The sequence below is a fragment of the Neofelis nebulosa genome, chromosome 2 (genome assembly GCF_028018385.1).
Source record: "Neofelis nebulosa isolate mNeoNeb1 chromosome 2, mNeoNeb1.pri, whole genome shotgun sequence".
NCBI classification, from domain to species: Eukaryota; Metazoa; Chordata; class Mammalia; order Carnivora; family Felidae; genus Neofelis; species Neofelis nebulosa.
The window spans coordinates 198604394-198620569 of NC_080783.1; the positions used below are offsets into that span (position 1 = coordinate 198604394).

General features: G+C 51.9%; 1 long non-coding RNA gene across 1 annotated transcript; it reads right to left on the bottom strand.

Moving 5' to 3' along the window:
• Window positions 1–12776: 12776 nt before the first annotated feature.
• Window positions 12777–14479, bottom strand: LOC131505131 (uncharacterized). The gene is made up of 2 exons (XR_009258282.1): window positions 13386–14479; window positions 12777–13062 (listed from the first exon to the last, which is right to left on the bottom strand). It is a non-coding gene; the product is annotated as an uncharacterized LOC131505131 (long non-coding RNA).
• Window positions 14480–16176: the final 1697 nt, after the last annotated feature.

The window sequence follows — 16176 nt, forward strand, 5'->3', positions numbered from 1 at the left end:
CTCTGCCAAGTTTGTCCCGTTTTCAACCGACACTCGGAGGGGGCCTGCCACGTGCCACGTGCTGGGGACTCCTGGAGGGACAGTCTGGTGGGCTTTGCACCCATACGCGGTAACACTCGGAAAGGATCTTTGTGGGAGGTGCTCTTTGGGGGGACGGGGCTAGGAGGTGAAGGAGAAGGCGGGTGAGAGCAGGAAAAGTGGGACACGGCAGGGTAGGAGCTGCCGGGGAGCCCCTGACACTTGCCACAAATGAGGAGTGAGGAGCCAGCCAGGACCTGGCATGGGCTCCATGAGGGTCACAGGTCTGAGGAGTCATAAAGGTCTCTGGATCCTTCCCTCACAGACATCAGGGGGGTGCCGTGAATGCACACGTGGGCACCGTGTGTGTGTCTGTGTGTGTGAGTTTACACGTGTGTGCACGGCTGATTATGTGCAGTGTTTGCTTGTGGAGACGCATACATGGAGTACACAAGTGTGAATAGGGGACACGGGTGAATCATACATGGTGTGTGTGTGCACATCGGGGCTTTACATGTCAGTGTGTGTGATACGTGATGTGTGTGCAGCAGGATCTGTGACTATCAGGGAGGAGGAGGAGAGAAGAACGTCATTTGGCCCAGGCCTCTCATTCATGAGCCTCAAAAATTCACCAAAAAATATGGGGTGCCTGGCTGACTCAGTTGGTTGGGCATCTGACTCGATTTTGGCTTGGGTCATGATCCCGGGGCCGTGGGATCAAGCCCTGCGTCGGGCTCCACACTGAGCATCGAGCTTGCTTGGGATTCTCTCAATCTCTCTCTCTCTCTCTTCTTCCTCTCTCCCTATGCCCTGCGTGCACACATGCTCTCTCTCTCTCTCTCTTTCTCAAAAATACATATAAATAATTTTTTTTAAAAAAGGATGGATGGAGGGATAGAGAGATGAGTAGATGGCAGGATGGATTCAGATGGACTGATGGCAGGATGGATAGAGGGATGTATATGTGATGATGCAAATATTGCAAAATGTTTATTGTAGATTCCAGGCGGGGAGGGTATGGGTATTCACTGTACAACTCTTTCAAGCTTTCTGGGCGCTCCACGTTTTAACATAATAAAATGTTAGAAAACAATGCACATGCAAAAGGGGGCTGGATGTCTAGTCCCAGAGAACCATGCACAAGATGGCAAGATTTGGATGCCCCTCACGCAGTTGTAAACTTCTGGCCCGCCGCTAGACTATGCGCAGGGCTGTGAGCTCGTATCTTTCATGATTCCTGCAGTTATCTTACGAATCTCTCAATTGCACGGCACTGGTGAGTGTGTGTGTGTGTGTGTGTGTGTGTGTGTTAAAAAGGTTAATGTGTTAAATAAAAACATGTAAAACATCACAATTGTGAGCAGCCTGCTGAGGCATTTCTTCACTCAAAAAATTTTTTAATGTTTATTTATTTACTTGTTTATTCATTTTTTAATTTTTTTTTTTCAACGTTTTTTATTTATTTTTGGGACAGAGAGAGACAGAGCATGAACGGGGGAGGGGCAGAGAGAGAGGGAGACACAGAACCGGAAGCAGGCTCCAGGCTCCGAGCCATCGGCCCAGAGCCTGACGCGGGGCTCGAACTCACGGACCGTGAGATCGTGACCTGGCCGAAGTCGGACGCTTAACCGACTGCGCCACCCAGGCGCCCCTTGTTTATTCATTTTTAAGAGAGACAGAGACAGAGCGCAAGCAGGGGAAGGGCAGAGAGAGAGGGAGACACAGAATCCCGAGCAGCCTCCCGGCTCTGAGCGGTCAGCACAGAGCCCGATGTGGGGCTCGAACCCACCAACCCTCAGATCACGACCTGAGCCAAAGTCGGACGCTTAACTGACGGAGCCACCCAAGTGCCCCCGTTTCTTCATTTTTAAACTTATGGGAATTTGCAAGAAAACAGAACTGCTTGGGCCTCTCTCGGCCTGTGAGAGTCCCTGCTGCATGAGGGTGTGTGGGTTTGTGCCCATGTGCACGAGAAGGGATGTGAGCACAACAGGGTGGCTGAGGCTGATGCCCATGTGAGAACCCGCCCGGGAGCTCAGCCTCCTCTAAGCCCCCATGAGGTCAGCACCACACCTGGGGTGAAGGGATGTCTTGGGGCTGAGGAAGGGCGGCCACTAGCCCCAGGGCAGCCTTGGGCACCAAGAACACTGTCATTTGAGGCTTGGACACGCTCAGGCCAAGCAGCGTCCTCGGGCCAGCAGTGGGAGTGTGGGCGGGGTGTCCCCCGGAAGAGATGGGGCACAGGTAGGGAGGTGTCCTGGGGCTTTGCGGCTCCTCCCCTCCCCCCGCCCCCCCCCACGTGCGTTCTGTCCTGTCTAGCCATTCTTCTTCCCCAGCCCAGGGCCTGTAAGCCCAACTGTCAGCACACTCCCCCATTGTACAGATGGAGAAACTGAGGCCTGGAGAGAATAGAGCCACCGAAGCTACCCAGCAAATCAGCAGCAGAGTCAGAATGGAGATCCACCATGGGCTCTATTCTCTGTATCCACTGCCTGCCATGTCTGTGTCTCCCTTCTTCAGTCACTGCAGGAGAGGTCTCCAGGCCCAGCAGACACGGCAGGTGAGGCCCCAGAGTGCCCTCTTGCCTGTGCAGGCCACACACGGGATCCAGGAGGCCATGTGGGCACTAGAAACGTGTGCGGCTGGGAGCCAGGACCTGATGATTTCCTATGGACCCTGTCAGCGTGACCCTGGACAGCTCCCTGCCCTTCTCAGGGCCTCAGTTTCTCCATCCATAAGATGTGAACTACAGCACTGGCAGAACCCCCAGCCCCCTACAGGAGTCGCTGCCCTGGTCAAGGAGGGAAGAAGTGGGTCTCCACCCCCCCCCCAGGGGCCCCTCACCTGCTTTCCCCCAAGAAGCCTGCCAGAGAAAGTCCCACCCAATCGCAGAACCAGTGGATAAAAGATCAGGCTTCAGCACAGAAGCAGGGGCCAAATCCGGCTGGGCCACTTAACTCACTGCGTGGTCCCTCAGCACCGAGGGCAAGGCCCTCCTGGCCTCAGTTTGCTCCTCTGTAAAATGGGGATAACGATACCACCCTCCTAGGGCTATGTAAGATTAAAGGATTCATTTCCGGTGCTTGTACACGACGAACACATTAAAATTCGAGCGACAGTGGCTGTTACTACCAGTGACTGCAACGGAGAACCACGCACGAGTTCACTGTCCTCACCATGAGTTGCGTGTGTTGTTCCGGACCCCAAAAACGATGCATGTGGCAGCTGTTACCCCAAATTCCTCAGCCCATCTGTCTCTGCAGCTGTTCCAGAACAGCTGGGCAAGCAGAGGTTACTTCGGGGCCAGGCCCGGGCCAAGGCCCTGGGGAGGGGAAGCACAGGGCTCCCTGTAATCAGCCCAGGCGTTGGAGCAGGGTCCGTTTCATCTGGACAACCAAGCCCCCAGCGGGCCATCATTAGCTCCCCCACCCCACCCCTGCCCTGCCCCAGGCCCTGACCTGTTGCCAAAGTCCCAGGGAGAAGGCAGCAGGTATTTAGCCGGAGCCTTTCATTCCCAGGGCCCTCCTCAGGGCCACTGGGGTCAGGGAAGGGTGCCTAGTGACACAAGTGGGAGGGAAAGTCTGCCTGAAGGCAGCCCCCCTTCCCCCGCCCTTCAGGCAGCAATCTGCCCTGCAGGAAGACAGAGACTTGCCCTTGAGAATCCTACATCGTGGGAGCTGCGGGGAGCCCAAAACCCACCTGATGTGTGTGTGTATATATATATATATATATACACACAATGGAATATTCAAGCTTTGCAAGGAAGGAAATGGGGACCCATGCTGTAACACGCATGTACCTAGAGCACATTATGCTAAATGAAATCAGCCAGTCACAACAGGACAAACACCGTGTGACTTGTACGACTGCCCAGAGTAGTCACATTAATAGAGACAGAACATGGAGTGGTGGGTGCCAGGGGCTGGGGGGAGAAGGGAAGGGGGAGTTATAAAAAACAAACCGAAACCCCCTGACGGGGCCCCTACCTCAGTGGGTTATGCGTCTGACCTCAGCTCAGGTCCGGATCTCACAGTTCTTGAGTTCGAGCCCCGCATCCAGCTCCCCGCTGCCAGCGCAGAGCCTCCTTCGGATCTTCTGTCTCCCTCTCTGCCCTTCTCCTGCTCACTCACTCTCTCTCAAAAGTAAATACACATAAAAGAAAACAAAAAAACAAACAACAAAAAAAGACCACATGTAGTGTCTCTTCTCATTTAACCGCTGGGGAAATAGAGGCCAAGACAGGGGGGAAAGGACTTACACAGTGGGTGTTGGGAGGTGCCTCCCGGCTTTCTTCTCCTTCCCAAGGAAGCCCCATCCCACACCCTGGTTAGCCCAGCTGTTACACAGCCTCCTAACTGGACTCCAAGCTTCCATCTGGTTCCTTGGTTCACCTCATTTTATTCATCTTTCTAAAAAATAACTTTCCTTCTTTCCTCTGGGTTTAGTTCCTCCCAATTATAAAGTCAGGCCTGTTCCCTGAGAGCAGGGACCTCATCTGTCCAGTTCACCCCATTTGCATCTGGCGGGGCATTGCACAGGCGGAATACGTGAATTTTAGGAAATTGGGAAAGTACAGGAACACTTGAAAAAGTGAAAAGAAACGGTTGATGGATTCCCACCCTCTCTCTGCTTTAATGTGTCTTATTCTAGGGGCGCCTGGCTGGCTCAGTCAGTGGAGAGTGCAACTCTTGACCTACACCCATGTTGGGCGTAGAGATAATTTAAAAATAAAATCTTAAAAATAAATAAATAAATAAATAAATATTATTAAATATTAATTTAATAATTAATATTTAACTGAGAGTGGCTCATCAGTGCTCACTGGCCACTCAGAAGTCACCTTCTTAGCAAGGCCCCTGGGACCACTCAGGCTAAATTAGCTCTCCAACCACCTCACTTGATTTCTATCATGACAGTATCATATCTGAAAATATCTCACTCCGGCGCCTGTTCACCAGCATTATCATCTGTCTGCTTGTTACACTGTCCCTGGGGCCGTACGAGCTAAGGGACCATAGGCACTAAAGCACACTGGTCCCCAGCACGCGGCTCCCCTCGACAGACATTGAGAGAGCGGGTGCCAGGCACAGTCCAGTGAACCCGTGAATAGAACAGACAGAAATCCCCACCCTTATAGAGCTTACACTCCAGTGGGGGGAAGGAATGAATGAAGGAACGAACATGAAAACTAATGATCGAATTCAACTACCTCCTGTTGTTGGGCATTTAGGTGAGGGCTCCTTAAAACTTTTCCCTGCAGTACCTTTAATGGGCTGTCAGCAGGCAATTCCTTTAAATTCTCCTATCTTATCATTAAAATGAATGCAAAGCTTGCATTCTATGCGGGGCCACCAGCGCCTCCTGTCTTGCCTGGGGCTGTTCTGGCCTTAAGCACCGAAAGCCTGTGTCCCCGGAAAGAACCTCCAGCGTTGGGCAGATTGGGACAGCTGGTCACCCTACTTCTATACCGTACTGTAGCCACTATTTTGCAGAAAACAACTTTATTGGGGGCCGCCTGGGTGGCTCAGTAGGTTGAGCATCCAACTTCAGCTCAGGTCATGTTCTCATGGTTCATGAGTTCGAGCCCCACATTGGGCTCTCTGCTGTCAGCACAGAGCCCACTTCAAATCCTGTCTCCCTCTCTCTCTGCTCCTCCCTCCTTCTCTCTCTCTCAAAAATAAATAAACATTAAAAAACAACAACTTTATTGAAACACATACCACGCACCATAATCGCCACCTATTTTAAAACTGTACGACTCACTGAGTTTTTGTACATTCACAGAAGTGGGCAATCGCAACCACCATCGAATTCCAGAATGTTTCGGCGCCCCAAAAGGAACCTTCAAGTCCACCAGCAGTCGTTCCCCATTCTCTCCCGCTCCTCCCCCAGCCCCTGGCAATCGCCAAGCTACTTTCTGTCTCTGCGGATGTGCTTATTCTGGACATTCCGCATAATGGAACCGTATGAGTGCGTGGCCTTCTGGAACTGACTTCTTTCACTTAACATCCTTTTTTCAAGGCTCATCCCTGCTGCGGCCTGTGACAGCAATTTTCCTCTCTTTTATTACCAAATAACGTTCCATTATATGGATAGAGCACACTTTATCCGCTCGCAGGCTGGTAGATCTGTAGGTTGCTTCCACTTTTGGGGAAGTTATTGTATGCACACGGACTTCTGTTTCTCTTGAGTATAGACCTACCAGTTGAGTTGCTGGGTCACACAGGAACTCTGTTTAGCAATTTGAGAACAGCCAAACTGTTTTCCGAAGTTGCTGCACCCTTTTACGTTACTGCCTTCTCCTTAGGCGGGGCCAGCAGGGGGTGAGCTCTCTAATTTCTCCACACCCTTGTCCAAACTTGTCATTGTGTGTATTTTTAATTGTGGCCCCCTTTGTGGTGTGAAGAGCCATCGTTGCTCCAATGTAAAAATTTCGATGTAGATTACTTATCATCAAATAAAACTGATCTCCTTTGAATGTGCCTGATGTCAATCATGTGGCTCAGAGGACCCCAACACACTTCCCAGTACCTGGGAGGACAAGGGTACCACCAGCCTGATGTGTGTCAATGAAAGGTACTTCCTGTGCGCCTGGGTGGCTCAGCCGGTTGGTTAAGCCTCTGACTTTGGCTCAGGTCATGATCTCACGGCTGGGGGGTTCGAGCTGACCGCTCAGAGCCTGGAGCCTGCTTCGGATTCTGTATCTCCCTCTCTCTCTCTGCCCCTCACTCACAGTCTGTCTCTCCATCTCTTAAAAAGTAAATAAACATTTTTTTTTTTTTTTTAAAGGTACTTCCAGGGGCACCTGGGTGGCTCAGTCGGTTAAGCGTCCGACTTCAGCTCAGGTCACGATCTCGCGGTCCGTGAGTTCGAGCCCTGAGTTGGGCTCTGTGCTGACAGCTCAGAGCCTGGAGCCTGTTTCGGATTCTGTGTCTCCCTCTCTCTGCCCCTCCCCCATTCATGCTCTGTCTCTCTCTGTCTCAAAAATAAATAAACGTTAAAAAAAATTTTTAATAAATAAATAAAAAATAAATAAATAAAGGTATTTCTAAAGTTTTGATATTGTAAACAATACTTTTTTTTTTTGAGAAAGAGCAGCAACAGGGAAGGAGCAGAGGGAGGGAGAGAGAGAGAGAGAGAGAGAGAGAGAGAGAGAGAGAGAGAATCCCAAGCAGGCTTCATGATCAGAGCAGAGCCCAATGCAAGCCTCAATCCCATGACCCTGGAATCATGACCTGAGCTGAAATCAAGCTCGAATGCTCAAGTGACTGAGCTACCCAGGGGCTGGAACACTTTTTGATGATAACACAAAATTAGTGGGGTTTTTTTTTTTTTAGCTTATTTATTTATTTTTGAGAGACAGAGAGAGAGTGAGCGGGAAAGGGGCAAAGAGGGAGAGAGAGAGAATCCCAAGCAGGCTCTGCACTCTCAGTGCAGAGCCAGATGCTGGGCTTGAACTCACAAACCGTGAGATCATGACTTGAGCCAAAGTTAGACACTTAACCGACTGAGCCACCCAGCGCCCCAGGAGAGAGAGAATCTTAAGCAGGCTGCACACTGGCATGGAGCCTGATGTAGTCTCACGACCTTGAGATCACGACCTGAGCCAAAATCAAGAGTTGGACACTCAGCTGACTGAGCCACACAGGTGTCCCTGAAGTTCTTAACAAATTTTTAACAAGGGATCTTGCATTTTTATTTTTCACTGGAACCTGCCAGCTATATAGCTGGTCCCACTTGTTTGCCTTCTGCCTCTTGCACAGGGTAATTCACTCTTTTTTTTTTTTTTAATATTTATTTAAGTAATCTCTACACCCACATAGGGCTTGAACTCACGACCTTGAGATCAAGAGTTGCATGGTCTTCTGACTGAGCCAGGCAGATACCACAAGATAATATACTCTTTGACCTCAGGGTCGGCTCTACTCTCTGTGCCCCCAGTGCTTGGCAAAGCCAGATGAATGAAGGTCCAAAATGTATGAATGAAATGAATGAATGGATGAAAGGGGAAGGAAGGAAGGAAGGAAGGAAGGAAGGAAGGAAGGAAGGAAGGAAGGAAAGAAGGAAAGGAAGGAGCAGGGTAGAGAGGGAGGGAGCAGAAGGGGACAGGGAGGGAAGAGAGAGGAAGGAAGGGAGGAGAAGGGGGGGGAGGGAGGGAGAAATTGAGGGAGGAGGGGAGAGGGGGAGGGAAAGAGGAATGGAGGGAAGAGGAGGGTGGAAGGAAGGGAGGAAGGGGGAAGGAGGGGTTAAGGGGGAGGACTGAAGGGGGGAAGGGTGGGGGGAGGATTTGAAGGGGGATAGGGAGGGAGGAATTGAAGGAGGAGAAGGGAGGAGGGAGGGAGGAAGGGATGGAGGGGGTTGGGGAGAAAGAGAGAGAGAGGGAGAGAGTGGAAAGAAAGGAATTAGTCTGTTGCACCTTGAAGAATAAAGTCAGGGGCATTTGCACTGCAAAGTCGAAATGGTATTCCAAGCATGCTAAGGGAACAGGGTGGACGAAGGCACCCATGGGTGAAAATTCTCCAAGGGCAGCACCAGGAGGACCTGTGGTTTCAATGCCCTCAGCTGAATCCCCAGGATTTAGGGGAAGTGGGAGGATGGAGGCAATGCCTGCCCTCTGGAAGGAGCTGTCTCCTTGTCTGTGGGCAGAAAGTCCTGGAACCCAGAAAAAGATGTGCCAATTAGTGCCCTCACAGGGGCCTATCTTGTCACTGGGGGGTAGGAGAAGTCAGTCCAGGAAGTTGAGGGGACCCAATGGGACAGCTTGGCTCAGGGCCAGGCCTTCAAGGCTGGATGATTTTCATGACTCCAATCAAAATGCCTTTGCCACCACTGGGCCAGACCTCAGGGCCTCTGACTCAGGGGTCAGCACCTCCTGCCCGGCACCCCATGAGCAAAGAGTCTTCTCTGGGCCTCAAGCTCCACCTTGGCCCCTGGTGGTCACCAGAGTCCCAGAACCAGTAAGAAGTTCGAAAAGGCCCTGGTAGTGGGTGCCCAGCTGCTGGGCAGAGAGATAATGACCTCTGGGGGGTTGTGGGCATAGAGCTTGGCCCTGCCTGGCAAGGGAAAAGGACCAGAAGGCTACAAACCCTGGAGGAGTTTATAACGCCAATCTGGGTCCCTCTACTCCTCCCCACCTCCTACCTCCCTCTCTCCTTCATTTCCACCCTGCTAGCCCCCGTAGCTTTCTTTCCAATGAGCTTCATAAATCCCGCTCATTCTTGTTCCAGGGCCTTTGCACTTGCTATTGCCTGCCTGCAATGCTTGTCCCCCAGCTCTAGCATGGCTGCTATCATTAGGCAGGTCTCAGCTCAAACACCACCTCCTCACCAAAGGAAACTGTAAGCGTCCTCCCCGGCTGGACGCATAACCAGCCCCTCTCCGCCTCGTGACCTTGTTTGACTTTCAGCTTGCTGGCCCAGAATCCTACCCCTATCATCTCCTAGCTTGGGCGACTTGCCAGACCTCTCTGTGCCTCCATTTCCTCCCCTATGAAGTGGGGATCCTTGCGACACTTAACATCCTCGTGCTGTTGGAAGGAGTAAATGAGAGGACACAGGGTGCGGCACATAGTAGGGACTCCATAAAGAATGGCCATTATGACCATCACTGACTGCCCCCTCCAGCTCCCCTTGAGAGAAGGGACTGTGTCTTTTTGCCCAAGGCTGCAACCCCAGGGCCGGGAACAGTGCTTGGTACATCAAAGGCGCTCCGGAAATAGGTACTGATGTAACTGATCTGTGTCTTTCTCTCCTGGTATTTTGCCCTTTTCCTACGCTATCCTCCCAGTACAGGCAGGCGAGAGGCCTCCCCAGGCTGGAAGGCGAGGAAGGATGGAGGAAGTGCTGAGGACAGGGACATCAGTGGCCCTGCAGAGGGCAGCCGGAGTCCCAAGGGAGGACCTGCCAGAAGGATCCCAAGCCTCGGTGTGACCCCCAACTCAGCAGAGTTGTGCCCTCCGGTATAACCCGGAAGTGGAGAGAGAAGTCGGCCACAGAAGGGCCATTCAAAGCAAAAGGGACAACAATGTCACAGAGGTGAGCTGTATGGACAGATGACGGGGAAACACATGGGCCCACCCAAGCCTTAGCTCTATAGGAATTCATCTCCCACCCTAATTTAGACAAAACCCATTGAGGAAAAAGAAAGTTCTATTTGTTGCACCCTCGGGCGGTGGCTTGGCAACTGGACCTGGTGCCCAACTAGAACGTTACATTGTGTTGCCCACTGGCTGACCTCTCCGAGCCTCAGCTCTGTCATCGGTAAGGTGGAGGGAGTTTCACCCCTCTCCCAGGATGCCAGCACAGGTTTTAGTCGTGATAAAAAGCTCCCGAGGACTTTCTGTGCCTCTCACTGAATCCTTTCAACAACTCTAAGGACGACTATGATCTCCGCTTTACAGTTAAGGGAACGGAGGCACAAAGAGCTGAGTCACCTGCTCTGAGGTTGAGTAGTGGGTCTGACGGCAGCCCCCCTGCTCTAACCCCAGGCCCACCCTCTCCTCCACGCAGACAGAGCAGATATGCAGAGAGCGCCCCTGTCCCCGAAACCACAGATCTGGGCTGATAAAAGGGAGGGGAGGGGACGGGGTGCCACTGGACACAGCAGGGACCAGGCAGAGGTGTGGCTCAGCACAGCCTGGCCCAGGACCACCTTCCCAGGGCTGCAGATCCTTAATGAAAGGAAAAGCCCCGCCCCCAGCCCCCTTCAGCCATCCATACGGCTGGTGTCAGGAGGCCTGGGTCAAGTGCCAGTTCTGTCTCTGGCTCTCAGGGTGACCTTGGCAAGGACCTCGCAGGACCTCTGTTTTGGCGGCCGGCCCCCAGTACAGATGAACCACGGCTCAGTGAGCAGATCACTCTCCCAGTTGGGCTCTGTAGTGCCCCCTGGTGGACAAATGAGCGCATGCTTCTAGCAGCTCTGAGACTGGGACCCCTGGAACCGCTCCTCTTCGCCCTGAATGCATGAAGGAGACACCCTCAAGTCTCATTTCCAGGCCCCAGGAGGAGGGGGAAGGTCCGGAGGAGATCTGGGTGGGCCAGGAGAATTCTCTGGTTTTGTCCTTCACTTGCTGTGTGGCTTTGTGCTCACCTGCCTCTCTCTAGGCCTGTTTCCCTGACTGTTAAGAAGGGAATCCTTTTAAAAAAAATTTTTTTTAATGTTTATTTATTTTTGAGAGAGAGACAGAGTGTGAGTGGGGGAGGGGCAGAGAGAGGGGGAGACACAGAATCCAAAACAGTCTCCAGGCTCCGAGCTGTCAGCACAGAGCCCAACACAGAGCGGGGCTTAAACCCACAAACCTTGAGATCAGGACCTGAGCTGAAGTCGGATGCTTAACCGACTGAGCCACCCAGGTGCCCCATCTAAGAAGGGAATCCTAGGGGCACCTGGGTGGCACAGTCTGTTAGGCGTCTGACTCTCGGTTTGGCCTCAGGTCATGCTCTCACGGTTTCTGGAGTCCGAGCCCCGCATCACGCTCCGTGCTGACAGGGCAGAGCCTGCTTGGGATTCTCTGTCTCCCTCTCTCTCTCTCTCTGCCCCTCCCCTTCTTGTGCTGTCTCTGTCTCTCTCAAAATGAATAAACAAACTTTAAAAAAAAAAAAAAAAGACAGGAATCTTGATCTGGGAGGCGTAAGGTTTGAATGAGCTGTGCGAGCTTGGGCAACTCCCTGCCCTTCTCCGGACCTTATTAGTTGATCAGACCAAATGGCCTCAGGTCCCCTCTGGCTCTGACATTCAGAGGTCCAAGGGAAACTATGTATTTAGGGAGATTTAAGAGGAGGTGCAAGGGTCCCCAAGGGGAACTTCCTTGAGGGAAGAACTGAGTCCAAATCGTCTCCCAGGGCTCAAAGGAGTCCACCTGGCATTGACTACATATTCAGGTTTTTTCATTTGACATATTTAATGAGAAAATATTCAGCGCCAGACCCTGCACGAATCGTCACTGTCCACACAGTAACATACAACACACACAGTCTTTGCCCTTGAGGAAAACTTGACAGCCTAGTCGAGGGCAGTGATTAGTGGGCAAACATTCACATTCTTGTCTCAAGTAACAAGAGGAATAGGGACAAGTCATAGCCACAGCACTGTTGGAAGATGAGGCTTCAGAAGAGAAGGGGCATGTGAGTGGGGTTTTGAAGAACCGACAGGAGCCTATCAGACGCTGCGTTCTTTTCAATTTAAACAGCTTTTTCCTGTCACACTGGCTTGTGCAAAGATACTGATCTTAGTGAGAGTTCCGCCTTTCCCTGGGGAAGAGAGTTGTGATGCGGGTGGAAAAACCTAACCAACAAGATCTGGCTGCTCCCCTGGGGGTCTGGGGTGAGAACAGGCAACTACTGACCATGATGAGTGGGGTGAGTTTCAGGCACAGGGTGGGAGGCAGAGGTAGGCTGAGGCCACGGGTCGGAAGCCTCACATGTTGATGTGGAGGAAAGAAAATGGCCATGGCAAACCAGCTGTGTGGATGTGTCCCGCCCTTAAATTTGCCCTTGAATCTCTTCGCTTCAAGTTTCTTCCTCTGCTCCAAGGCACAAACCAGCTCAGACTTTCCCAGGGCAAATGGGCCTCACCAAGTCTCTCCCGCCATGGGAGTCTCTTGTTGCCAGTGTGCTGCGGGATGCCTTTGGGTGGAGACGTGTCCGCAGTGCTCTGGAGCTGTCTTAGCAATTCACGAGTTAGCGGAGTTTCAGGAGTTTTGCAAACCAGTTGTTGGGCAGTCATCATTAAAAATGAAATAACCTAACTTTACAATCAACTAATCTTTACAATCAAATGCAGTTTATTAAAACAAAGACAAGACTCAAAACTCTTCACTTCCTCGTGATTTTACATTTTGCCATCATCGAGTCTCTTGAGGTCATCCGCGTCGATGGTATCCGTCTAATGGAAACTTGACATAACGATGTGCTTCGGCACATCTCTTCCCAACTCTGTGTTTGGTGACATCACATTGGTAACTTGAAACTGGCCAAGGCGGGATTATTTACTACCCGGGAATTGGTAAACGCTGCACATCAGGGCTTGATTTGCTGTTTTGACTTTCTAAAGAAAGTGATGGACAAAATGGTAATGGCACAGACTATACCGAAGCGATGAAATATAGTATAACAGTAGTTCATGTATCAGACCCAATGACAATAATTTATTAAGAAAAGAGTTAGTAGACTGGAATGGAACCCCGCTGCAAATTTTGATTGAGTTGCAACCATAGGCTGACCAGAGATACAAACGTTTGGCAACAATTAACAACAGCATTCTGTGAAATTAATGGACTATACAGAATTTACAGTCAAGGGTGCATGCCCTGTGTAAACTGTGTGCAACACATCCTTTATATCCGTGAAATTCATAATAGACATACATACGTGTATAATGAATGTCTTTGGATTTCTGAAGAACCAGTCGTCAAACATTTGCCAGCACACCACTGGACAAATCTAAATCCAGGTTTAATAAAGTCCTTTTCAGAGCACGTTTCTTCTGGGGGAAGCCCTTTTCACCACAGGGAAGTGATTTCAGGACAAAGAGACAGATGACCTCACGCTTCCATTGTGGACATTCCCCTGACCTCGGTGGCTCTGTGCCTTTGAGCTCCGTCATTTTCAACAATGACAATAAAAGCAACACATTCAGGGGCTTTGTGGTACTTTATTTACATTTGCCAACTGAAGTGCTTTAATAAGGCCGATTTGACCGCAATTAACAGCAATTTCGCGGGCTCGTTGAAACAAGGCAGGAATTACCGGAAGTATGAATTCGGGCAGAGCGCGAGAACTCTCCTCTGCAAACCTTCATCACTCCCTCACCCTTCCCCGGCCAGCGCACAGCTTCCTGCTTCTTTTCTCTTGTGCAAACAGCAATGAGGGGAAAGGCAGTTACTTTACAGTCAACAGGTTGACCCTTTCTTAGGTCAGGGACCAGCCTGAACGAGTTGTGCCAGTCCGTATCCCCCGAAGGATCTGATTGGCCCGCTTGGATCAGGTAGGCTTTCCTGGACCAATCAGCCGCGGCCATGGGCGTGGAGGGGCGGAGTCACACGCACACCGCCCTGGCCTCGAGGTCAGCGCCACCGACTCGGACGGGAGGGGCTCCTCCGGGGAGACGGAGGGTGGGGCAAGGGCTGGGCCAACGCTCGGAAGGTCGTGTATCAAAGGAGGTCACACGTGAAGTGCAGTCGGGTGGACGCCCAGGACTCCCCGGCAGGGCCGATTTCCTTTCATTCCCAGGGAGAAAGTCTTCTGGGTAACAGGCCACCTCGTGCACTGTCCGGTATCACATTCAGTTGCCGCTGAATATGCGTTAATTACACACTTGATAGTTTTGTCTGTAAAGAGGTGAAAAACACATATGGCTCGCGCTCAGATAGCTTCTAAATATTGAGATCGTAGTAGAAGACAGTCATCTGTTTCTGCGGTCTGGTGACCATCCTGGGGCTCCCAGGGTTGCCCGTGGGTCCCCATCAAGGTGATGCTGCGTCATAATCATGTTGTTTCCTTACTTCACAATACTCCCTGAGCACCTCCCCGCCCCCCTGCCCAGGGTGGGCCACAGAGCCACAGGGTCCACAGGGCCTGGCACACTCCAGGTACTGAAGAGCAGGCTCTTCCGGGGGCGGATGGCCTGCCTGGGTTCGAATCCCGACTTCCCTACTAGCTGTGAGAGTCAGGCAAGTGACAACTATTCTGTGCCTCAGTTTCCTCACCTGTAAAATCGAGATAAATAACTGTGCCTACCACATGTGGTTGTAAGGACTGAATGAGTTTGCTTTTTTTAATTTTTAATATTTATTTATTTTTGAGAGAGAGAGAGAGAGCGCGCGCAGGGGAGGGACAGAGAGAGAGGGAGACACAGAATCCGAAGCAGGCTCCAGGCTCCGAGCTATCATCAACAAAGCCTGATGCAGGGCTCGAACCCACGAACTGAGAGATCATGACCCAAGCTGAAGTTGGATGCTCAACCGACTGTACCACCCAGGTACCCCAATGTTCAAGTCTTAAGTATTATTATTAGTAGTATTAGCATTCCACTCTCAGCTGCACCCCTGCAGACTGGTGTGCAGAGTGGCTGGAGGGGCTAGCATTTGCCGTCTCCTTTGTCATCCACTCCAAGCCAGCAGGCAGGCTGGTGTGTGTAGGGGGAGGAGCCGTGTGGGGCAGAGGGCAGGAGAGAGATGGCAGTCCTGATAAGGGGTGAGTGTAAGGGCCCTGGGGGTGGCTGCATCTGGCCCCCCCGGGGAGAGGCCCGGGCTCAGCGGAGGCTCCAGCAGCACAGGGGCCCTTACAGCGGCGTGTTTGGGGTGTATGGCCTCAGTGCGGTGAGTGTAGGGGTGCGAATGTCTGCAGGTGAGCGTGTCTCCGGCAGGTGTCTGTGGGACTGTGGGTCCCAAGGAATGGACTGAAAGCTCTGGGGATGGGACCACCCTCAGGGGTGTGCAGTCTAACAGCGCCTTCTGCTCTGAAGGGCTCTGCTCTTGGTCTAATGCTTGGCTGTCACCGTCTCGACATTCTTAACACATTTTTTTTTTAACCAGGGGCCCCTATTTTCACTTTGCAGTGGGCCCGCCAGTTATCTAACCAGTCAAGGGTCGGGGGTACGTGTGTATGTGTCTGGGGGTGCGTGCGAGGTCACGTGCGGTTTTAAGTGTATGTGCGTCACGTCTGGGCTTGCATGTGTGTCTCTGGGATGGGTCTTCCTCTGGACTAGGGGACCAGGATGCTGGTCTCTGTGGGAATTACCTCCCCCACCCCCACCCAAGACACAGAGAAAAGCCTCTCGCATCAGTTCCGCCCTGCACCCCCCAGCCCAACCTCACACCCACACCAGGACCCCTCTGTCTCTGCAAGATCCCAGCGCCCCACCGCACCCCTAGTCCTGCCCCTGTGGGAAGATGGGAAGAGTAAAAAAAAAAAAAAAAAATCAGTCCTGGGGAAAGGGCTGGGAGAGGAGAGGAGAAAGTGTGGCCCTGACAAGGGACCACGTTCACCAACCCAGCAGCAGAGCCCAGGCTCAAACTGAGTCTTCCCGCCAACTTTGCCCCAGCCTCTGACCCCCTCCACGCCTCTGACGGCTGCGCCTGCCATCACTGCCTCTGAACTACGAGCAGGATTCTATCTCTCTTGGGAAACACGGCACCCATAGCACAGTCTCCACCAGACC